Source organism: Sinohyriopsis cumingii, chromosome 4 (genome assembly GCF_028554795.1).
Source record: "Sinohyriopsis cumingii isolate HCF-2022 chromosome 4, ASM2855479v2, whole genome shotgun sequence".
Classification (NCBI taxonomy): Eukaryota; Metazoa; Mollusca; class Bivalvia; order Unionida; family Unionidae; genus Sinohyriopsis; species Sinohyriopsis cumingii.
This window is the reverse complement of record NC_142964.1, coordinates 58,797,819-58,824,371: the sequence shown is the minus strand read 5'-3', so window position 1 is coordinate 58,824,371 and position 26,553 is coordinate 58,797,819. Positions and strand designations below refer to the sequence as shown.

Sequence of the window (26,553 nt, the reverse complement as noted above, 5' to 3'; positions counted from 1 at the left end):
CACCCCTGTATTCTTTGGTCAGTTTCATGGACTTGCAGTGAATACTGTAGGCATTCGTTAATCTCCCCTCTTGCGTCAGACAGTAAGCCAGAAGGTTAAGAGCGGTGTCCTTAAACACGATATGCTCATGTCGAACGACATAGATCATGTTCTTCAGAGCAGCCTTCTTGTGTGACCTATTCTTCTGTCTGTGATAACATAGGAATTCAAGGAAATAGAGATACAATTTCGGGTCAACTCTTACACATTTTTTCAAGAGTTGAATAGATGGATTGACTTGATCTAACCCTGTAAAACAGAGCAACTCTGGGATTAGTGCTTTAGGAATGCAATTAATCTCCGAATGGTGACATAATACCGGCAAGGCGAAGTATTGACTTATTAGCTGTCTTGTTGATAGGTTTTCACTTAACATTGCTTGAAGTGTGTGTTGAGATATAGCGAACGGTTTCGATATTTTGTAGTTGTAAATTTTGTGTATTTCCGTGTACACATCCATTGACATGTCAAGGATGCCCTGGATCAAATAAAAAGCAGCCAGCTTCAGTTTCCCAGATGCAACATCGGAGGAGGATCCCCATAGGAGAAGCTCATGGGCCATATCCAGACCATGCTGGTCAGGGGTTTCCTCAGAAAGACTTTTAGATGCAAGTTTTGAACCTGTAATGGAACAATGCAATTTCCACAATATACTCTTTATTTCCCGTCGTGGTTCATGAGAGAGAAAATACCTATCCAATTCATGGGGCTCAACAATCAAATCATTTCCAGGATCCAGTAATAGAGATAATTCTATTTGGGAAAACAGAGCCACAAATGAGGTCATCAGAAGTTGTGGGATATCTTGACTTTATAATTAAAGATCCATGTGATAATTCTGACAAGTCCTCACCAGCATCTGCCCAATGTTGTCACATGATATCCCTACCAGGTATATACCCTCCAGTCTCAGCAGATTGCCAAGAACACCAAGCAGCTGACCCTGCACATGGCCATACACTTTACACTGGAACATATTTTCTTCTGGAATAAAGTAATTGGGGCATATTTTACTTTCAATCCAGTTGTACAACAGTCTCAAAGACAATTCAACACATAACAGTAGATTATATGGTTGCCACATGGCTATCGGTGTGTTTTCTATTAGGTAAAATATGCATGTTTTGCAATGATAGCTGCTCAATGCATCATCACCTACAACTGGTTTTATAAAACATTTTTTTATTATTTTCAGTAGAATGTAACACTTATATTGTGTTGAATTAAATACCACACGAGAAGCTTCTCCCCATAGGAATAAGATAATCGCCATTCCAAGTGTTTTTCTTGGCTAAGTTTGTGACCTACTGGAACCAGCAGTGCGCCCATCTCCTGAATGAGACCAATCGTTTCATGTGATGGCCAGTTGTGCCGTCTGTTCCTTGTTAACCACTGAGAAGCTTGGTCTGGCCAGGCATGCAATCGCATTCCATACGCATCGTCACAATCGAATCCTCTGTACCTATATGTTTCAGCAGGACCGTGGTACTCATGAGCAGGAGTTGTTAGGTTATCATGGTAGAGAACAGATCGACCATATCTATCTAATTGTATAAGATTATCATATTGATTATATACAGGCCATTGTTGATGACTGTTTACCATCTGTAACTTTACATACCCTGGAGGTGTGTTTTCATCATTTACTATAAGGAGTGTTGCATTACCGGGCGTTCAGCTCTCAAGATCCTTTATAACTCTTTCTCCCAAACAAACAAAACTATCGAAATCTGATTGTAGGCCAGGTGTCGTAGTTGCCTCTGCCTGACTCCCAAAATAATGATATCGACATCCAAGTGGCACATAGGCCGTCTCCTCTGATTGTATCCACATATTAATTCTCTTCCAACGAATATTCTCCTCCAGTCCGACTGTATCCAGAACTCTATTCAGCCTCAAGGACACTTCTTTGTAGTAATCAGGAATGTTCGAAGTCATCTTTTTGTGTGCTTTTTTCAATATCTACAGTAAAAGTGTATACATTAAAAAAAATTGAATATTCTGCCAAACGTGTTGATATGTATAGCCGGCCGAGTTCAGTTTCGCAAATTATTCTGATTAAACGTAAGTTATTTTTAAAAACAAATCTGTTCTTATAGTCCTGAAAAGAGCTATGGGTATAAAACAGGATGCGGACCATCTTAGCGTTTGTGTTTATGTAACATTATTGACTAAACATAGCCATTATAATTATTCTTAATATGCCAATTATTCCTATCACACCGAACAAGTTTTATTAATTGTTCCTTTCAGACAAACAAAGAACAAACGTAATAAAAGAAAGATTAAAGAAATGTATTATCAGTTATAATATAACTCAGACACAGATTTTAGTTCTTTAAGAGATTAATTTTGAAAACCTAGAAAGCTAGCTTTGATGTTAAATAAATGGGTAGTAAAGAAGGAAAGACAACACCAGAAATAAAAATCTTAATTAAAACGACACAATATACTATATAATAAAAGCGAAACGTGATATCCTTGTCCGGGACAGCAGAACGTAACTTGTCTTTTTGGGTTACGTCTTAATAGATTACTAAAAAAAATAATTTTGCGAAAAACATTGAATGACTACGTGTTTTGCACTTTTCATCAATATTATTTGCATTTAGGACATCTTGATACAATGGTTTGATGCAGTGATATATAACTTAGCAATATACAAAATTACAGTTGGCTTCTTTCAAGTTAAATATTGAAATACGTAAGTAATGGCTGTGGTTGTTAAAGTCATAATCGTCACTCATGTACCATACATACTTGTAGTAATCCAGGTCAACTTAATAGTAATAGTAGTAGTTTTGTTTTGTATCATTGTTTAACACCCTCAAGCAGAACGTTAAATTGTATATAGTCAGCAATGTACCAGACCTCCACAGTTTTAAATAATTCTCTGAAATGAATCAGAAATTCTTCATCTTGTTCCAGTGTTTCAGCTGTTATATCTGATATGAGTTAGGCTTCTTCGATAGTCTATTACATAGCCACTTTCACTACAATTAACAAGATTACTTGAGAATATTCAAGCCGAGAATTTGAGCAGTTTAGGGTGACTCAAAAATGCCGTTTGCCAGGAGAGTGTGGCCTGTTTTAAGAGCAGTTTGTGATCTTTCAATGTATGCTGAAAACACACGTTAATCAAATATGAATGTAGCCTTTCTCAAACGTTTGACCCCCAAGACATTTTCTTGTTTTTAAAAGCAAACAAAATTTACTATATGGGGAAACATAGAACTCCTAATATAAGTCGGTTTTCAAAGTCCTTCTAATGTATTGTTGGTACTCGCTTATATGTAAAGTCAAACTGCAAACAGCAATGATCCTGATCTGCATTAGCATAATGCGCATACAGACTCGGGTCTGTGCTGTTTGTTCTAATGATTAGTCTTAAAAACCAATAGAGACTAAGACTTGCCGGCGTATTATGCATCGACAGATCATGGCCTATGACGTTTGCAGTTGGACTCGTCTTATAAGCTAGTAAAGACAGATGATGATGATAATGATGATGATGATGATGATGATGATGATTGTGTGTGTGTTTTGATGGGCATGTCAAATTGCAACAATTTTATAACACCTGGAATTCGAACTTTTAGTTGACTCGTCGCGATAAAAGACATCAGATGGATATATCGCGCTGATTATAAAATCTCTTCTATTCCATTTATTCCCCACCATAACACCTTTTAGTAGAAAGGAGGGCAAGACTCAATACCACTAGTAAATTTATAAATAACAACCAGCACAATCTTCATTCTAGACAGCATTATAATATATTGAGTGTACAATGACTGCAAATAAAAAGAAACAATTTTCAGAAAGCAAATGAAGATACAAGGCCATATTCCAATAGACTGAACAGTTTTCAGAGAGGAGGTATATCTATTTGCTGAGTTTAGCATACGTTAATTTTGAATCAACGACATCAGTAGCATAATTTCACAAAACTCTGAAGTTATTCAGACGTTCGAAAGTTGTAAAGAAATGTTGCCAATTGTTGAAAATAATGGCTTGCGTTGTAAATAGATGTCAAGTTTGATTGTTCAGAACATATAAGGATAATTTATCAAGAATAAATACTTGATGGATGCTTGTATACTATTTTCATTTGCGGAAAAAGAATATTTTGACTACGGTCCTGAAATGTAGTTGCTTATACACATATTTATCATTGGAGGTACAAATTAAACATGTTAAAAAAGAAAGGAAAATATGTCAAATTGAAAGACAGGTTCACTGATCAATCAACTATCACACTGTATGAGAAAGCGATAAAAAATATTTTCCTACGTACGGGTTTCAGCGAGTCACATGGGTGATAAGTGGCAGGCACACGTTGCTGACACGCAACCAAGTGAAACATAAATGAGGGATGCAAGTATATTTTGACCGTGATGTCTATTTTCACAAAATACGTCTGCGCTGGAAAAAGTAAAAACGAAAATATATGACATACGTAATGCTTTCAGAAGCATCATGAAAAGATAAATCTTGAAAATATGGAGTTCGATGAAGAAGAAAAAAAGAGTTTTAAGAACAACAAGTTCAGGACTTGCTGGAACAGTGAAACAATATACTTTTGAACTTACTCGTACAGTACCGTAATGGAAAGATTTAACAGAACTTTAAAACCCAGGATGTTCACGTATTTCGATCAACATGAAACCATAATATGGGTTGACGTTTTCCTAAGGTTATTTTTGAATGCAATAATACTCATCACGCGACAAAATATCTCGTTAGAATTTTAAGCATTGATAGTTTCGGTATTTTCGGAACTCGCTATGGATCTTGGAAAAAGAATTAAGGTTGATTGGTGTAAGACGGTTTACGTTCGTGAATTTACGCAGTGTCCAGGTAAAGAGCCGCTCTAGCAATCACGTTTCTGTATGAATGCCAGCACTAGGTCTGTGACTTCATTTGATCAGGTATACCAATAACCAAGTATACCAATAACTAAAATAGGTGCTAAATGTATGTGGTCATTATTAAATCACTGACATGAGAGTTGAGCAAAACTTTATCACACATGACTGATATAGCGATAAAATCATCAGTTTAGAAACTCTGCCGGATACTGATACCATATAACCAGGAAGTTTTGTAGCGGGATCGATTGACTGAGGAGACGAGCCAGTGAGTCACACCACACAAGTAGTAAATTGCCGACACCAAACTGCATTGCAAAATTAATAACAACTGCACATCACATCTTATAAAGCTTCCATTTGAGGAGGGGGAGGCCACACGTTGTTGCATCAAGTTCTTTCTTTTTTCTTTTTTCACCGTTATAGGTTGATCAAGGATCGGGAACAGCTCAAAAACACTTTATTAGGATATAATATGACAGAAACTTGATATATTGTAGTTCAGTTTTTCCCTAAATTCACTAACCCATGCATATACTTTTGCCCATCCTTTCGTCCTTATCCAGCGTCCGCCTCGGATGCGGGAGGTTGTGGGTTCGATCCCCGGCCGAGTCATACCAAAGACTTACAAAAATGGTACTAACAGCTGCTTCTCTTGGCGCTCAGCATTAAGAGGTTAGTGTTAGGACTGGTCGGCCCGGTGTCAGGATAATGTGACTGGGTGGGACATCATGCTACATGTCTGCGGCATGATGCCCCAGTGCTAGACATCACTATAAACTGCCACACTGCAGACATCGTAGCGATATGACTGGAAAATTGTTAAAGCTACATTAAAAATCCAAATCACATCACAACATCGTCCTTATCCTTTAAAGCAGGGGATTACTAAACAAAACAGCCAACTTCCGTAGTTTGGTATATCAGTATAAGGCAATTAAGTTTTCGATTTAACCAAACAGAAGGCCACAGTGTAATAATGCGTCACTCAACAACTATGTAAAGTAAACCTCCAAATATAAAATCTCATTGATTTACATCATTAAATGTACTATCAAAACATTGAGATTTATGATTATTACTCGTTGCTGAATATTTTTTCGTATATATTTGAATTGATAAATGTCTCTATGACATTTAATTTAATTTGTCATGTGCTATATTTGTAAAGATATATAATTCAAATTTCTCTTCTCTTTCGCGACAATCACTCTTTCCTTCAATATTAGCAAACAAGCTTAATCAAGTACATTTTGAATATAGTTAGGGGGGTCCAGGCTGCTCGCTTGTGCATTTACATTCATGAAATTTGATTGACTGCTTTCAGTGTGAAAATTATGTAATCAATTCCCAATGATGGATGCATATATGAATGGTACTAACAGTCTCTTTGTAACCTTTAATTACCGAATAGTTGTGCATATATAAACGGTATTAACTGTCGCTCTGTACCTTTAAATTACTGAAGAGTTATGTATGTGTATATAATACTTGCCATCTGAGGGTTTACGCATCTAGATGCTACGAATCAATTCTAGCTGGGAGAGCTGTGGATGCGGACAGCTGCGTCAGTCTAAAATTATGTGAAATATAACATACAGACCTTTACCAGATCCTCGTATGAGAAAAGATCTCATGGAGTCATGTGAGATGTCTGGATAAACCACGATAGGTCCATATAAATCGTTGTAAAATTTAGAAAAATTGCTGATTGGTTGCCAGGTTATTTGGCATTCCTAATCAAATTTATATAACATATATGCACAATGTGTCATATCTTCGGTTTTATTTCGGGTCGACCACATACAATATTTAATATTAATACACGTATATTATTTTACTTCAGCATCAAAGTCTCGCATATGTTTTGATAGTGAAACTAAGTCACCGAGTATATAAAAGGGTCTATGCATTACATGTTTTTGACTCAAATACATTCTACCACTTCGAAAGTACATTGTAACTGTTTACACTGATTACTTATGCAAAAATATTCCTAATGGCCTTTACGGTAGAGATGGTACATTTTTCGAATGGCAGAAAATAAACAAGAAAAACAAAATAAGTGACTGCTATCGATAACAACCAATAATACTGTTCAGAACTAAGAATGGCTATATATATATAATGGTTAAGTGGTTGTTGACTTCCAAGCACACAAGGTTCCTGAAAGAACATAATTGCGTACAAGCTTACATCTGTCTATATCGTCTAACCAATACATATTTCGGGGTAGGTGGGTGTTTTATTCCGATTATTCGCAGGAAGGTCCAAATAGGTTCCAAATAATTGCAATCCATGTGTGACCCATACAGTTTACTTCCTCTTGCTTCTACTGCCTGAAGTGCTTGGCTAGGCCATTTTTTTATTGGAATGTGATTGCAAAATGATCATCAAAAATAATTACTCAAATCATATCCTAGGGCGTGAGAAGCATGAAACATTCTGGATACGTGTCTATTTCGAGGAACGGTCAAGATGCTAACTCCTCAGATTAAAAATATAAAACAAAATCGCACCTATGTCACCCTTGCACTTTAAATTGAGACACATTAGAAGTAGAATTTTAGAATCATTAAATAACTATTGTATTGTATAAATGTTACATCCAACTGACTATGTCAGCGAGAAACATACTCAGTATTACTTTTAAATCGTTATAGTTGCTGAAATGTCCTCCAGAGATCTGCACTAATGTATTTTTTATACACTATATCTTCTGCATCACTGTCCACCACATTTGAGTCTGAAATCAGCATTGACGAGAGTTGTTCTTTGCTATTTTGCACCGTTGTGTGCTTTGATCAGTTTCATGGACTTACAGAGAATAATTTGGGCGCTTGTCAATCTCCCCTCCTGCGTCAGAGAGTAAGCCAAAACTTTAAGAGTGATGTCCTTGAAATCAAGAACCTCATGTCGGATGACAAAGATCATGTTTTCAAAATCAGCCTTCTTGTGTGACATATAGTGTTGTGTGTTGTTGTGTTGGTGTTGTGTGGTTTAACGCCATTTTTGATCACACGATAGGCTATACATGGCAGCCAGTATTAATGGTGGAGGAAGAACCCGGGAAAATCCCGGAAAGAACCACCGACCCACGAGAAGCTACTGGCAAGCTTTCTCACATACCCACATTGGCAGAATCCGAGACTCGAGCCCACGCAGACAGAGGTGAGATGGCAATGATCAGTAACGGAAAGCGCTTTAGACCACTCGGCCACTGGAGGCCCCCGTGACCTATTGTTCTGTCTGTGCTAACATAGGAATTCACTGAAATAGAAATAAAATTTCGGGTGAACTGTCTCAAATATTCGCAAGTATTGTTTATATGGATCATCTAGAATAGAACATCTCTGTGATTAGCGCTTTAAAGGTCCACTAGTGCACTCACACGACTTTCGTTTATATTATAAATTTAACCTTCACGAAGCTAGTTGTATAGGTATTATGTCATATATGTATCTCATCATTATTGAAAATAATGACTACAGAGCATCGATTTTTTTCGTTGGAGACAAAACGCTCCAAGCTGATTTCCCGCTCGGTAATTTCCGTAAGGCAAAGCGGAAGTGACGCAGTGTGGGGAACACATCTTTCAAATTGTCATTGTAGTTACGTCCAACAAGTGGAGCAGTGTGAAAAAAACGGTAAAAAGGTGTATTGTTGGAGGTTGTAGCAATACAACACGAGAAGGAGTGAGTTTGCACTCATTACCTACTAATCCTGTTTCAAGGAAACAATGGATTACGCAGATACGAACGACAAGAAAAAACTGTACTGAGCCGACTAATGACGGGCGAGAAAGTCAAGTTGTCTGTAATGACCACTTCAGAGAAGACGATTTCGATCCCGCCTCTAAAATGAAACAGTCATTTGTGATTAAGACCATTAGACGACTCCTGCCAAATGCAGTTCCAAGTGTGTTTTCTCACCAGATAACCCAGAGTGCATGCACACCAGATCAACAAAAATCAAGGGTTACGGCAGGCCGAACAACACGTAGCCCAAGAGGAGCTTTTCAAAAGCGAGAGAGGGCAAGGGTAAAAAGTTTATTGATTTTATCATGCTATGTTACTTGTTGTCAACCCTACACTCTTGCCAGAAATATACCTAGCTTAGGAGCGATTAATACGAGAGGATGGTTTTAGTGGGAGGGTGTTTGCAAATCGTAATAGGTCCTCCCTTACCCCCAAAATATGAAACCTGCTTTATCATGATCTGTGAGTGTGTGTGTGTGCGCGCGCAATAGTGCAAAGCCCAAATCTTGCCCCTCTCCGCATTGTTTGGACCTCACTCTGGAAAAAATTCTTGTGGATGCCGTAGACTGTTTCCTGTCTGTTGCTGTTTTCAACAATAATAATAATGATATATCACAAGTGTTCTTCTCATGCTTAAATGGTGTTAATAGTTGGTCTATTGGCTGTGTTTAATTGTAAAGACTAATTAGTTCTGAGGCTCTGGGAGTACTTTACATTCCTTGTTTAGATATACACAATTGTGTCAGTGGATCCTGGTCTAGGTCGGATTCACACCCACAACCCGTTGATTGCATATGTGAACAGTAATGTTTGTTCGATGTGGATAGTATATTATTATTATTATTATTATTATTATTATTATTATTCACATTGTGTACAGAATCACATAAGGTAATATAAGAAGAAGTTAGCATTCAATCTTGTTTATGATATAAACTTCTAATGCTGCTCGATTTATTTGTATCCTTTTGTTAGGTGTTGAAAGAGATTTTTCAGAACCAGCATCCAGAAGATAATATACAAGTGAGAACCCAAAAGATACCAATCATACAGTCAACAGTAGATGGTGTGACATATCCTGGTGTGTATATTGATGTCACCGAGAACTTTCCATGCATTTCCAATGTTCAAATGGTTGGTATAGCTTCACATGATTTCATTTGGCCTCATATATGATAGCATACTAGTAAATCAAAACAGATCTGTCATTATAAATTGTAGAAAAGCTCTGCAATGTGTCGGTTATATGTCAGACATTATGATCAGCCACAGTTTCTATATGTAACGAAAGAGGTTTGATGCATTAGTTATTTATTGTTCAAACATACATAAAACTTAAATTATGACCATCTTATCTAATGCAAAGGTATTCACTAGAATTTGCCAAACGCACTTTTCATGTATTTCTTTTGTTTCAGGGACTAGACACACCATCACGCAGTATTGCTGTTGAATGTCAGACTGACGGAATACTTTTAAGTGATTCAAGCATTAGTGAGAGGAAAACAAATTGATTTTGGTAATAATAATACATATATAACTAGTTCCATGAATGAATGCACACTCCACTACAAGATATTTCAACTCATCAAGTTTAGTAATATCTTTCATTCATGCTGTGCATTTGTATTGTCGTAATTCAAAGATGTAAAATGACTCAATGTTATAATCTCACGATTACAAATTAACACACAAATGACACAGGTAACATTCTATTAACTAAGTTCAGCATGATCGTGTAAGCAGTTGTCTCAGTATACCAAGCACTTGTCCACTTTTTGTTACTCAACAATAATACACTATTATTGATAAGAATATTCATGAGAATGACTCGTCTGTGTGAAAACCATGATAATCAGTATACACATGATATTTCACATTTCAGGGTTGTCAGGTAAATGTCCGGCACAGAGATGGAGCAAAGACGTTCAGTGTTCTTTTGACATCCACACAGATAGTGAAATGGAGAACAAAATAGACAGTTTTGATGAACCGGACACATACCCTGATACTGATGTTCGTGATATTGATGAGTGTTCCATGATAAGGGAGTCCGATAATTCAAGCTACAAACCAGATGAGAATGACCCAATGGATTCCAGCTTCAAGTCAAATACCTCTGGAAAATTGTAATGTAAATTGCATTACTTCAGCATGTATGAAATCATTGCTGATTTGATGGTGATTTCAAATTTTTAATATTACTCTTTAATCAAAACAAAGTCCTGGATTTTAATCAACATAAAGTTGGCGCAGATTTATTTTTGTAGCACATATTCAAAATCATATATTGTAACAAAATAATTATACATTCGAACAATATTTATGTTTGTTAAAATGAATACCATTTTAACTTTTATTCCTATTTACAAACTTTTTTATCAAATTTTCAGCGTGCATATAGGCGGTGGAAGAAATTCTTCTTTCATAAATTATGGTGGGAAAACATTTCTTCTTTCAGAATATGTTGAAGAGTTGATGGCAGCACAGGAGGGAATGTTCAGGAAACCAGTCAGTTAATAGTTACCACCATCTCTATGCAGAAAATCACTGAGGCCAGACAAGTCGACGGCTGTCCAAGCTCTCACATCACGATTTGCAAGATAACTACAAGTGCTTGAAACCCGGTAGTTTCCACCTTCACTTGGAAACTTCTTCCTGATTGCATCTACTTCACAGGATAGCAAAGCAAGTCGGATTTCACGGCCAAATATACCCAGCACCATCTTACCAACTGCCTGTATGCAGTGTATCTATTATGTCTGAAAATAGAATATGTAACATATTTTAGACTTGAATAAAATTATATTATGTCACATATTCTGGTTTTAACTTATTTATTTCAAGTTTTCTGAGTCAAGACCTTTAGCATAAAATTAGACTTTACTACGACCAATGGTAAGAAGCTAAATGAATCTAAAGTGAATAGGAAAAGACAACAATATGTTTTAAATGTCATAGTGCAGAGTCTGTTCAAGAAATTAAATTATTGTTCGATTGAAGTTACAGAGTTTTTCATGATAATTTCCAGTATGACAGACAAATGATGCTAGCAAGGTTTATTCTAGAAAGGTTTGGGTAAAAACTACACATAAGAAAAATGTCACTTTTTCTCAGTGAAGGAGTGATTTCATGAATTTATGAGTGACTTTGTTTTATATATATGTGTATACAGCAATCAATTTTCCCAAAAGGGACCTAATATTGGCTCTATAACTACTGTGAGAACATTTTGCCTAAAATTGTTTACTTACTCTGACAGAATTTCCTCGCGATCTTCATACTGCTGTCTGTAGGCATAGTATGTTGCTTCCAGGACATATTCATCCAAGAAAGCTGTCTGAAATCCAGGATGATCGATGATACAATCCACAGTGAGCTCCTCGATCTTATCCAAAATCGCACTGATCTCTTTACAGCATCTACACTCTTCAAGTGTCTCTTTACTGCTGCAATTACCACACGTACACCTGAATAAATCAATATACATGGTAAATATACTCTATCACAATTATTGTGTCAGACAGCAAACTTGTAGCTCTTGCATTATCAAGTGCTAAACACACACACACACACACACACACACACACACACACACATATATATATATATATATATATATATATATATATATATATATATATATATATATATATATATATATATATATATATATATATATATATGTTTGTGTATTTATAATAAATGGTAAGACTTTTGTTGTACCGTTTGTACCACAATACTGAAATGCACATTTCATCAGAAATGTATTATATTATTCTCATTATTAGTTTCCCCATAAACCTTTATGCATTATTTGCCACTCGCACTGTGCACCCTGACCTAAATGGAAAACTATACCGGCTAAACATCTATCCATGGGGGATAGAAAAATGTATACACATTAGCTGGATTAAAAGGTACATTCAGGGTCTGCATTTCGTCGTGGTTTAAAAGAACAAACTTGAGACATAAAATTAATAAAGCATTTATTTCTAAACCTCTCACAGTCCGAGTCTTAAGTAATAAAATGCAACACCACTAGTTACTGATAAACCAAGCTAAATGAAAATCTTCTCTGAAGACATCCAACAAGCTTTTGCTCAAATTCGCTTACTTCTCTTTTCATAATGAAATTTAAATAACATTAACGAAGGAATAATAAGATTAATAATAATTAGTAATAATTGCAGTAATGATAATAGTAATTACCTAAATGTAGACCCAAGCGCTGCTCAGCTTGATCATGCACTATGTTCTCTTCAGGGCCTTGATCCTCGTCTCGTTCGGGCTGAAAATGATACGTCCTTACTTCATAGCGAGCAGAATTTTCTTCAGATTTATGAAGTTGGCCACCTTAAAGGGATTCACCGTCCTCAAACGACGAAGATGAGCATGCTAAATTTGCCATAAATTCGCTGGTGTCGTCACTATCAGCAACTATCATCACATACGTTAAACTTGAGGGACTTCCCGAGTGTGCGTCACTTCCGGAAATACGTTTTTTTCACCGAAAGTGTATACATATTTCCAGAGCATTTTCCGTAAAACATCCATGTATGCTCAAATAATCTTAATTTTCTCCTCTGTGAGCTAAAACCTACATCTAAAATGCACATTTTTGAGTTATTTAATTAAAAAATGAACATCATGATATTTAATGTGTATTTGACTCTAGTAGACCTTTAAGAGTCCAGTTAGTCTCTGGAGGGTGATAGATTACCGGCAAGGCAAGGTATTGACTTAATAGATGTGTTGTTGATAGGTTTTCAATTAATATTGTTTGAAGTGTGCGTTGAGATACAACGCTATTTCCGATATTTTGTAGTTGTAATGTTTATGTATTTCAGTGCACACATCCTTTGACATGTCAAGGTTGACCTGAACCAAATAAAAAGCAGCTAACTACAGTCGTCCAGATGCAACATCGGAGGAAGATCCCCAAAGGAGAAGCTCCTGGGGCATATCCAGAAAAGCTGGTCCGGGGTTTCCAAAAAAAAGAGATTTAGATGCTAGTTTTGAACCTATAATGGAACAATGAAATTTCCACAATATAGGGTTTATTTCCCGTCGTGGTTCATGAGAGAGAAACTACAAAGTCTAATGCCCGGGGCTCAAAAAGCAATTCATTTTCAAGATCGCATTGTAATATACTACTAAGTTCAGAAACATAAACGTAACAGAGGTCATCAGAATTTGTGTAGCATCTTGACTTTGTACTTCAAGTTCCGTGAAAGGTTTTTGGCAGGTCCTCACCAGATTCTGTCCAATGTTGTCACATTATATCCCTACAAGACATCTACCCTCCTGCCTCAGCAGATTGCCTAGGACACCGAGCAATGGACCCTGCACATAGTCATACACTTTACACTGGAACATATTTTCTTCTTGAATAAAGTAATTGGGAGCAGAATTTACTTTCAGTCCAGTTGTACAACAGTCTCAAAGACAGTTCAACACATACCAGTAGATTACCATGTTGCCACGCAGCTGTCGGTGTGTTTTTTATTAAGTAAAATATGCACGTTTTGCAATGATAGCTCTACAATGCACCAGCACCTACAATGGTTTTATGCAACATTTATCCTTTTCAATAGAATATACCACTTGTGTTGAATTAAATAGCCAAAATCCCCATACGAAATGGATAATCGCCATTCCAGGTTTTGTTCTGGGCTAAGAATATGACCCACAGGAACCAGTAGTATGCTCATCTCCTGAATGAGGTCAATCGTTTCATGTGATGGCCAGTTGTATCCTCTGTTACATGCTAGCCAGTGAGAAGTCTGGTATAGACCGGCATGGAGTTGCATTCCAGTTACATTGTCAATTGTATCCGTTCCATTATTCCATGCATTAGCAGGACCGTGGTGCTCATCGCCATAACATTATAGGCAACGATAACTGTGGAGAAGAGGACGACCATATCTATCTAATTTGACCTATTCATCATGTGTATTCTACACAGGCCTTGGCTGGTGCCTGATTACGCTACTGCAGTGTTTCTCAGACTTTTTTTGTCTTGCGGCGCACCAAAAAGATCTAAAGAATTTCACGGCACACCTGTATAATGGGCTGCATGTATTTATTATTAGACTATTATTATAATTAGAGCGATCGAGTTCTCCCGAGATCTCGCACAAGTCTCACGTTAGGAAAGGAACCAATGAATGACAGACTGCCAGAGATTGCCTTTTTATATATGTTACTTTTTTTAACTTTTGCGGCATTGATTTACCATTTAATTTTTCCATATGTTCAAGGTTTCAAAACGCTAGCAATTTTTAATATTTTTCAAAACTCCCACGGCACACCTAAAAATCTCTCGCGGCACACTAGTGTGCCGCGGCACACAGTTTGAAAATCACTGCGCTACTGTGACTTTACATACCCGGGTGCATCCAGCTCTCAAGATCCTTGACAACTTTACATTCCAATCAGTGAACAACATCTATGTCTGACTGTAGGCCAGGTGTCTTAGTTGCCTCTGCCTGTCTACCACAAAAATGAGATGCACTGGTAGATATCATAGAAAGCACCTCTTCTGATTATATCCATATATTTATTTTCTTTCAACGAATATTCTCCCCGAGTCCGACTGTATCAAGATCTCTATTCAGCCGCAAACGACACTTTTTATAGTAATCAGGAATGTTCAAAGCCATCTTTCTGTGTGCTTTTTCTCAATGTCTAAAGTACACATTTGCACATTAAGAAAGAATTGAATATTCTGATAAACGTGTTGAAATGTATAGCTGGCTGAGTTCAGTTTTAGAAATTGTGCTGATTAATCGTACGCTACGTTTTAAAAACATGTATGTTCTTATGGTGCTCCTTATTTAATTATAATTATTATTATTATGCCACGTATTATGCCGATTATCACATCAAACAAGTTTAAATAATTGTTTCTATCTAACAAAAAAAATGTAATAAGAGAGATTCAAGAATTTTATTAATGATTAAAATATAAATCAAGCACAGATTTTAGTTCTTTACGAGGTGAATTTTGAAAACCTAGAAAGCTAACTTAGATTTTAAATAAATGGGTAGCAAAGAATACCAGAAAAACAACACTGGAAATAAATTAATTAATTAAAATAACTCAATATATCATATCATAAAAACAAATCGTGATTTCCTTATCCGGGACAGCAGTACCTAACTTGTCTTGTTTGGGTTTTAAATTTTTTTAGTTCCCACTAATCACATAATTCCAGGTAAAACTTATATATTTTCTTAAGTACTTCCACTTTAACGATTAATCCTACAAACCATGTTACTTTATGATTATTTGCAAAATTTATCTAGGATAATATGTTAGGGTACGGGAATGTTTGGAACGGGTTAGGCTGACTCAGATTAGTCCACACCTAGAAATGTTCTTTGTGGTATTAAGAAGCAACATTATATTTTATAGAAATCTGTCTGTTAGATGCAAACGATAAAGAAAAGATGGCTGACGTTGGATGTAGCTTTCACATTCATATTCTTCCCTATGTATAATGTCCAAAATACATACGTACAAAAGTTATTCTAGAATAATAAATATATTTTAGTTCTTACCTATGTGCTGACTTATATAAATGATCTTCTTTAACTAATTACAACTGCTTATTACATTGTTGTCCTTCTGAAGAAAACTGCAGAGTTTACCTAGTGAATTACATTGTAGACTCTTAAAGATTCTATATACATCTTTTTATACTGCATAGTGTAACTTGATTGACGTTGTGCATGACGCTTTAAAATACTGGCCATAAAACACTAGTCAAAGGCAGTGAAATATCTTTCTTCGCAACAGCGGTCTTCGGTGATTTGCTGTTAAGTCTATGCTGCAACGCCTCTTGAATCTTAATTTCCACTTATGAGAGAGAGAGAGAGAGAGAGAGAGAGAGAGGTGTGCTTCAGTTTGATGAAAGCATTTTTAGGGAAACTAAATATTGATAAACTATTTATAAACTAGAATCATTGCCCGTCCTAGGAAGGGAACAAAATTGAAGTATTAAAATAATATCATAAAAATGTGGGTGTTTATATATGACTAGGTTAATATCCCGTCATACAAAGGAATAAAAAAGGTCAAATAAAAAATGAAAAAATTGTTATTATCGAGTTTAAAGAAAATAGAATATAAAAATTAAAAAAAGTATTAAAAAAATTAGAATGCCACACCGAGTTTCAAACTCACAACCTTTTGTTCTGCAACCGGATTTCCCGTCCTAGGACGGGAGTGATTAAAGAACGTTTCAGCATAAAAATAAAAAGCGTTTGTGTGTGTCTGTGTGTCTGTGTGTGTGTATGAGAGAGAGAGAGATACCATTATAATTTCTAATGTTTGATATAGAGATAAGTATTTTTTCTAAATACGTTCACTTCATATTAACACTTTTTCTATCACTGGATCTAAGAATATAGCCTCAAAGCATTGTAAAGAATTGGTAATATAAAACAACTATACCTTTGTGACTTAATCTTTACAAAAAGTAAAAATGATACAGTGTAAATTTTGATTCATGCATCACTGCTTCTATGGTACCTTTGCTGCCAAGCTGACGCACAGGATCGATGTACACACACTGGGTTGGAAGGAGGAAGATTGGTCAAAGGTTTAAAAACGTTTTTCGTATTCACCTGAAGATCTCTGTACTTTACCAGAACGGAGAAAATATATTATCAAGTTTTGTATAATTCTGCACGAAGAAAAAGGCACGATGGATGGATGCAGTGGCAAAATGGAGGCCTTATGGTTGCCGGAGCTGAGGTTTTTAATGAACACGTGGAGCTTCTTTGGAAAATAATCAATAATCATGATCAACTTAGTAATAATTATTGCTTATAATCAGAAATAATTTGATTGAAGGAAAGTATATGATTTTAAGAAACACTTTACATTTTCTCAAAACCTTACTATATTTTATATGTTATTGAACAAGCGAGCTTTCCTGTCTATGTAAGAATAGTAACTTGTACATGGAAAATTTGTAGTGCCCTGTTGCGAATGAAGAGTCACTGTCGATAGCAAGAAAAAGTAATCCACCAGTCTGAGAGTTTGCACCGTGACCTTGTGGGTTTTGAATATCAGTGTGTCTTGACTTGAAAGAAAAGCTTGTATGAAAGGTTTTAATTGGAGCAATTTATGTGGAAGGTGTGTGTTTGTCTACTAAGACTACGATCATCCTATGTAAATGTAACGATTAGTTATATTTAATCAGTTACTTGGAGCTGCCTCCAATCAGAAAGTGGAGCGGCAGATATTCTGTTTGGCTTGCTATACATCCCAATGGTCAATGTGTACACATCACTGTGGTCAATGTGGAACGACGTGGATCGAGGACACTTGGCTATCGAAGTTGGGCGACCAGCTACAGGCAAGTCTACGACTGTATTGAGAGAGCGAGGGTACAATAGTCCTCCTTCATGTGAATGCGCGTGACGAAATGAAAGAACATGTACCATGATGAATGCATTTGACATAGCATGCAACCAAAAGATTCCTTCCTGTTTTAACGTGTCCAAAGTATGGCTACGCAAATATCCATTGTTCTTTCCATTCCATCTGGTATTTCAATTTGATAGCATAAGATAATGGTGTACACCAATTGTCGATTATCGTTTAATGTGAATTTTTTACATATAGCTACAATGTTTAATATTTGCGCTAAATATAAAATTGTCTTCGTTCAAATTAAAATCTCTCCATCAGGGTATTACACAACCGTTTGATGTTATGCAGTAAAGGCATGAAAATCGACAACACAAATACGCCTAAACAATTTGTTTTAGAAGCAATCAGATCCAATTGTTAAATTGCCATTTATCAAGAATATTCCATTCGCTTGAATGTCTTCAATCGCACTAACTCTTTGTAGGGACATGTTTTTAAAAACTAGAAAGTATCGAGGGTAATGATTTTTTTATACTTCGTTTAAATATTAGGAGCATCCGAAAAACTTGAATATTTAGAGGAAGTATACCTGGGGAATTCTCAACTTTTTGCTTTATTGAAACCACATTTAAATTCTAGCATCCACGTAGATTATCTAAAACTCGATGATTTCAAAGAACCTTTTAGAAAAGATAGATTGTGAGGTCGCGGGTTCCAACCCTACAAGTCATATTAAAGACTTATAAACATAATGTAAACAGCTGCATTGCTAAACGCTCAGCATTTAAAGGTTAGTGGTAGAAATTGTCGGCCTGGTATCAGAATAATGTGATTGGGTGGGACATGATGTCACATATCTGCTTCATGATACTCCAGTGGTAGATTTTATTGCTATAAACGGCCACACTGCAGACATCGTAGCGATATGAAAAAGTGTTAAAGCTACATTAAAAATCCAAATCACACACACACATACAATTCGTTCCGGGTAGGTGTGACCTGGTTCGCCAATATTTTTTTCTCCATAGGACTTGGATTTTTTAAGATGGAATAATGAGAATAAGAGTGTCAGAAGTAGAGCGTAAGTATCCAGTAGAAGTGTACACGTGGTTGAGTTTAGAAAGGTATCTAGGAATGGAGGCAGTGAACAAAATGTAGCAAACAATAGATTTGTGTTTGATTATGAAGCGAATGGGTAGTGGAATTTACTGAGTGGGAGTAGGTAAGTTTCGAACTAATTGTAAAGATTTAATGTTGTATAAGTTCAAAAGTATTGCTGGAGGTAAAGAATAGGAATAGGAAAGTGTTTGTGTGGTGATCAGAAGAGCTTAAGTTTCATCATCATACATCTGCAGGTTATTGCATAGCATTCATGATTTCACATCACAAATGTACCTCTCTACACTTGGGATGGTAGCATCAATTTCACTTGGTTTGCAAGATTTGCAGATTTGAGTTTCATCAGCGTATTATTGGTGAGACAACTGATGACGATCTTTACACTTGAGAGGTGCCGACAGTATAGAATGAAGAGAATTGGACCAACAATAGAACCCCATGGAACACCAAATACAGATTATCTGGGCTGGAATGTTTGCAATTTACGGATATTTTTTTCTGTCGACTAAGTGTGACATGAACCATAGTAAGGCTGTATCGCAAATGCCAAATACATACTTTCCACGATCCAAAGCAAAGAGAAGATAGTTAATTACCTTTAGAAGGTCAGTTTCGAGGGCAAAATGAAGACTATCATTTGCAAAAAGGACTACTTAAATTCAGGTGATATACAATTTAAGAAGAACTACCTTTTCTACGTTCTTACATAAGCAGGAGGTTAGAAACAGGGTTGCGCTTTGGTTTCTTCAACAAAGGCTGTACAATGGTAGTTTTGAAAAATGACTATATATTCCCAAGATGAGATTATAATTTTTAATAGCATTGGTTAGTGAAGGCAGTATTTAATCTAAGTTCACGTGACTTTGGGTGCTATTCTTCAGTACTGTACGTGGAAAATCGTACAGACAGGGTATAATGCTATTTACGATAGTTCACCTGATTAAAAATTGTTTTGTTCCTTATACGTTGGATTGCACCACGAGATATTGACAAAATGCCAGGCCTAGGAGTAAAACATGAAATAGAGGAAACAAACAGGAGTATACTAAGAAGTGATCAGGGGACTGACCTGATTACAGTTCGCAAAGTTACGGGTGATACATTTTTTCGTAAGGTGGCATCCCCCCAAAACAATTCTTCAGTTTATACAACAAGAGCTTCACTCACAAGGTGATACAATCTTATTACCAGATACGAATAAAATGCGTTAGATTTAAACTACAGTATATAAACTGACTGCAAATCAGTGGGAAAAGGCCTCCAGGGACTATATAGATGGAAGACTTAGATCTCTGATAACGAAAAGTGTACTCAAGTTCATCCTAAACAAGGCATTAAGCAACAAGCTTTGTAAAATTCAACAAATAAGTTATTCTCTTAGAATACAAAGTGAGAAATTTAAAAAGAACTTACTGTATTGCAAATTAAATCCCAAATGATCAAAGAATTACTAATGCAAGTCCTAATGATTACAGTTCTAAATAAACTTTAGTGGAATTCCAAAATAAATCCATACCCGAAGGTGTGCCTGAAGTGGCCCGTGTTGAATCACCATAATACAATCCAAAAATATATCCTTATTTGAATTTCACTATAAATCCAAATCTCTATTTCCTAAAATGTTATATTTGAGCACTTTGTATTTGCAGAGAAGAATCGCTTTAATTTAATAATTTCAGCCCAAACGAAATAATTGACACAACAATAATACAAGTGATTCTGCTCAGATCTTACAGCAGAAATGAATAATTTCTAGATAAACAAGCTTATAAACACCTCTGCTTGAACTAGGGTCATCCTCTTCTACTTGAACTCCGGTCACAATTAGCATCTTTAAAAGAAAATATTACCTAATGGAAAATTTCATTCTGGAAGGTTTCAGATGTTTACAAGATACAATCTTAGTTAGAGTTAGAAGGTCTGCTGCTAAAAGTATAACATAAAATGTGGTAAACAACCGGTAGACCCAACATTTTATGGAGAATTTCCAATGTTCTGAGCTCAGTGTGAGATAAAATTATGTTTACAAAACCAAAATCAATGATTCAGGTCAGGTGAAAAATGAACTTGATTGTGGACAAGGTCAAGTCCAAAACACAATTATTCATAGGTGATAATGTTTTTTTTTAAAAAAACCAACCTGACAAACAGTACAAATTAAATATATATAACATATGGCTCATTACTTGGGACAGTTTACAGAATCAACCCACAAAACCGTGATCTGGGATTTCGTTTCCTGGAGGAAAGGGCTTTCCTGGAGGAAAGTGCTGGAGGCAAATGTGGAAAGAAAATACTGAAAGGTTCGCGATCCGTAACGAAGTGGGACGTGACTAATACAACAGCTGAAAAGGTTGAAGTGTCATGACATCATTGAATCGGTATGGGTTTTTGTCTTTATTATTTTTTATTTTTTTTGACAATATAATTTTACTTGGTTGGAAAATATCAGTGATCGAAGTAAGAACGAGGGCGACATTTCAAAATTAGGAGACCGTTCTTAATCAGAAATAGCAGAAGTTCAAATTCTATCTGTTTTGTCCAATTTTTCATTGATTATTGAATTACCTTTTCATACTTGATTTACACACAGTGAACTACATTTCACTGCACTTGTATTTTTTCCATCACATGTTTCTGATTCACGAAACTAAAAATAGATACCGTTCTGTAGCAAAAATGGATTTTTATTCCAAAGCTTTCGAGATTTTTACAAGGCCTTCATCAGTAATAAGGGAAGGATTTTTATTCCAAAGCTTTCGAGATTTTTACAAGGCCTTCATCAGTAATAAGGGAAGTAACACTCTAATGGTTAATTAGAAATTGTTTAAATTAGCTCTAAAAATATAACTTAGAACGATTTATGACTGATGCTTTAAGTCATAAGCTTAAATGCGGGGAACCAAACTATATACATTTTTACTAGGTTCATCCTAGTCTAGTAGAGTGCTGATTAGAATTGTGCACAGAAAGCATGGCCATCTTTATGATCATTATTATGTATAACTAAAAACGCTTAGGGTGCAAGGGACAAATTTAATGTTACAAACACCTGCCTAATATAAAAATTCATAAAAATAATATACATCAGTGAGATCAAAATGGCCTATATTTTAGGATAGATATAATAAAGAAACACATAAGAATATCATTCACTTGATCTGACAAGTCAATGGAAATTAATAAAATGATGCACACACACACACACACAGACAGACACACACACAAATTTATACATGCTTTTATTATGTCCGAAGGCCAAGTTTGAGTACAGGTCATGCACACACTGCAAACACAAGCCCTTTCCCTGAGCAATAATTTTGAAAAACATCGTGTACTTAATAGCTTGATGATATTCAAAACAGTTGTCATCCAGGAAGTTTTTGAGATATTCTACTTGCCTTGAACAATCGTGTCTACAGCCATAAGTGGCTAGCTCTACTTACTAGCCGACAACTGGTATATCATTGCCTAAATACTGTGCAGTAACTACATGAGGTGCACATGCCTCCCATCAATTTCAAGAACAAGACCAAATTTATAAATATATCCATATCTTTAATTATTACACAACAATTGTTCAAAAGTCACACCTTAGCCTTAAGTCAAAAAATTTGCCAGGGGCCAATATACGAAACTGTCCCTTGCCACCTAAAAATTCAATAAAAACACACACCCACCCCTACCCCCAATCCTCCCGGTCAGCTTTGAAGCCCTCCTAGGTATACTTAACGCTGAAAAGTGAGTGGAATGTGAAGAAGTATATCGACCCGATCATGCTGTAGATAAAGCTTCCTTAGACGGGAGTGCTTTTGGCGGTTGCATTACCTATTTTCGAGGGAAATATGGACATAGTACACAATTAATTTTACTATATGTTCTCTACATTTGTTTCTCAGTACTGACCTTTCCACTGTGTGACAATCAATGCAAATCATATGTTAATCTAAAATACCTTCAAAGATGACTTCACGGTGAAGTTCTTGTCAAAGGTTGACCTGCTCTTTTTTTAGATCATTGACTGTCAACATAACAGCATGTAACCAGAACACGTATTTCACTTCCGGATCATCACCAAGGCCTTATTACTCACTGTGCACTGTCGCCAAAATACATACAGACAACAACACCCTGAGCTCATATTATCAAGAATAAACAGTTACCTTTAAATCCCTACCAAAAATGCATAAATAAAACTCTTCTATCACCACCAAAATGAGAGAGGAAAAAATGTTCTAAAAATAGACTAGAACTACATTCGTGGGTACTGAACTGGAAGTATTAATTGTGATGTAATTCCATATTGCACATATTGATGTTTACGTTTATGTAGAAAGGGATCCGAATGATATATGTGGACTTTGAGCTTCCTTTATACTCATCAGTATTTGTTTCCCAAAACATCATGACCTTTCCAATATTGTTTTACTTCACTGTGATTTGTTACACTGTATTTCATTGTTCTTTGCTTTATTTCTTTATTCTTCCCTTAGCATTGTACTTTTATTCAATTGTTTCCCAATATACATTTCATATTCTTGATTCTATCAGACTTTCTAATACCATCAAATTGTTACGTGATTTTAGCGTTTCCCGTCATCCCTCCAATCCTTAGCTATCTCTTTACCATAGGTATGTACATTTCAATATATATATATATATATATATATATATATATATATATATATATATATATATATATATATATATATATATATATATATATATACATACATACATATTGTAACGGTTTTTGGCCGTTAGGTACTTTATTTCTCTATCACTTTTTGATACGACAACCCTAGACACCACGGACACTTTATTTGCTAAAGAGACCTTGCGCAGTAAGCTTCATTGAAAGCCTGACAGAGTCTTATTTTACTTTGCATACTAAACATATTTAGTCAAGATGCAAGTTTGAAATACATTATGCAGCAATAAAATGAATATTCAGCAATCACCTAGGTCCACAGAAACGCGTCACAATGATGAAGATGCAAACATTGGCATCAGGTCTGGCATTCGGGTCTCCATCTCACACGGTTGACCTTTATCCTTGCTTGCAGTCATTGATATACAAGGGAAAATATCGCCAACTTTCTGTTTCTGTGTGACTTGACTCCTACTCAGCTTATTATTGCTTTCTGGCTGTGAAAATGAGGGGGGGGGATGTTACTATTGAGAAGATTATCTTTATTCATATAATACATAATATTTGGCAGAAAACGACTTGTATCAATTAGGAGTCTAGTAGATAATGTTGACACGAGATAACAGGACTGCAGTAGATCAAGGGAGACCACTTGTCAAGTGACTGTCTCGACAGAAAAGAGTTGTGTCTCTTAGATGGCATCCTAACTGACGACTACTTGAAGTTGGATGTGGTATGGGGGGAGGGACATTATGTTTGCCCGACGAACCCATGTAAGTTATCAGATCGAGAATTTCAGTCTAAGAAAGTGTGATATTTGAAGTTTTCATCCAATATTCAAACAATGTATACTTGTAAAAAACATAATATGTGAAGAGAAAATGAAGTCATTCAATGATCAAGCATAATTAATATTACCAATAGTGTGGTATGTGAAGAGAAGTTAATCTCATTCAGTAACCACACATGACTAAAAAATAACGGGGCGATATGTGGTGAGAACACGTCACCAATGATCACCCAAACAAAGTTTTCTAACTGTATTGTAATCTGACGTCAAGGCAAACTCTTTTACATTATTTATACACTGGGACTTGTAAACAAATCTTCTCAAAGAACAGGAACTAAATGCCACATATATAAATGTCTCAAACTCATGAAAAGGATCCTAGATGAAATATTAGAAGTAAAGAAATTGTTATTTTAGAATATTAAGAGAAATTTAAGTTCTACTTTAAATACTGAAATTACAGCATTAGCTATGTCTATCTTAAAATTCTTTAACTAACGAAATTGTTAATGCATTAAACTTAATTGCAAGAGAAATATTAAATAAATTATACAAGTAACTAAAATAAATTAAAGTGGACACCCATGTCTTGCTATCTTGACTCTTAAACCTGGCTGTTACATAGTGCTGTACATACCCAACGAATTTGGGCTTTGGATGGTCTCTTGCCTCCTTGCTTGCACACCGGCGTTCTGGCTTCCGATTCAAAATTTACCGGGCCTAAAATACCATGTAATTGAAAATTTGCTGGAAAACCGTTGAAAGTTGGAATACTGTTGGATATATATATATATATATATATATATATATATATATATATATATATATATATATATATAAGATTCAAATTTCTCTTCTCTTTAATGACAATCACACAGTTCTTGAAAATTGCCAAACAAATATCAAGTACATTTTGAATATAGATTGGCAGGACTATAGCTTAAGTTTATGTTCCATTTCCGATGTTTCCACATTTACATTCATAAAACTTGATTGCATGTATTCATTGTGAAACTTATGCAGTCAGTTGTGAAAGAGTGACGCATATATAAATGGTACTAACGGTCTCTCTGTACTTTTCAGTTATCACTGACTTATTACATGTCTATATTGTACTAATCATCCGAGTGTTTGCGCATCTAACTCCTACCAACCACTTCTAGTCAAGAGATTTGCAGATGGGTGCAGCAGCAAAAATATGAAATTTATGTGAAATATAACAGACAGGCCTTCACCAGATCCTCATATGATAAAAGATCTCACAGAATCATGTGAGGTGTCTGACTGAGCCAGGATGCGTCCAAATAAACCAGTGAAAAACTAAAAAATCAGGCTTGCCATTAATTTTGGGGAAAAGCGCTGACTGGTTGCCAGGTTAGTTGGCATTCCTAATAAACCTAGATCACATATACGCACAATATGACATATTTTTGTTTATATTTTGGGCCAATCACGTGATATTATTTAATGATAATACACGAACGTGAGTTTACTAAAGCAAGTCTTGCGAATCTTAAGATAGTGAAACTATTTCAACAAGAACTTACAAGGGGATATACATTGCCCGTTTTTGACACAAATAAAATACCCAGTACAACCTCTAAAGTACAATATAAATAATAATAAATTAATAACTGGTTACTTATACACAAATAATCCTCATGGTATTTTTGAACGGAAGGAGAAAAAATAAGCATAATATTATCTATCGATAACAATCAATCATACAGTTCTTGACCATATTCGTTTTATGTATAGATCTCTCAGAGTCACGTGAGTCGTCTTACTAATACATATTTCTGGGATCGTTTTATTCCGATCATTTGCGGAAAGGTCCAAACATGTTCTAATTAATTTCAACCCATGTGCTATTCATACAGTTTGCTTCCTCTTGGTCCTTGAAGTACCTGACAAGATGATAAGAAAAACAAAATAAG

The 26,553-nt window shown here is 35.6% G+C and overlaps 1 pseudogene across 1 annotated transcript; it reads right to left on the bottom strand.

Annotated features, from left to right (window-relative positions):
- Positions 1-644: 644 nt before the first annotated feature.
- LOC149801233 (uncharacterized) lies at positions 645-7,874 on the bottom strand (annotated as a pseudogene). The gene is made up of 4 exons (XR_016420808.1): positions 7,733-7,874; positions 4,337-4,464; positions 1,738-2,001; positions 645-1,704 (listed from the first exon to the last, which is right to left on the bottom strand). The product of XR_016420808.1 is annotated as an uncharacterized LOC149801233 (transcript).
- Between the last annotated feature and the right edge of the window lie 18,679 nt (positions 7,875-26,553).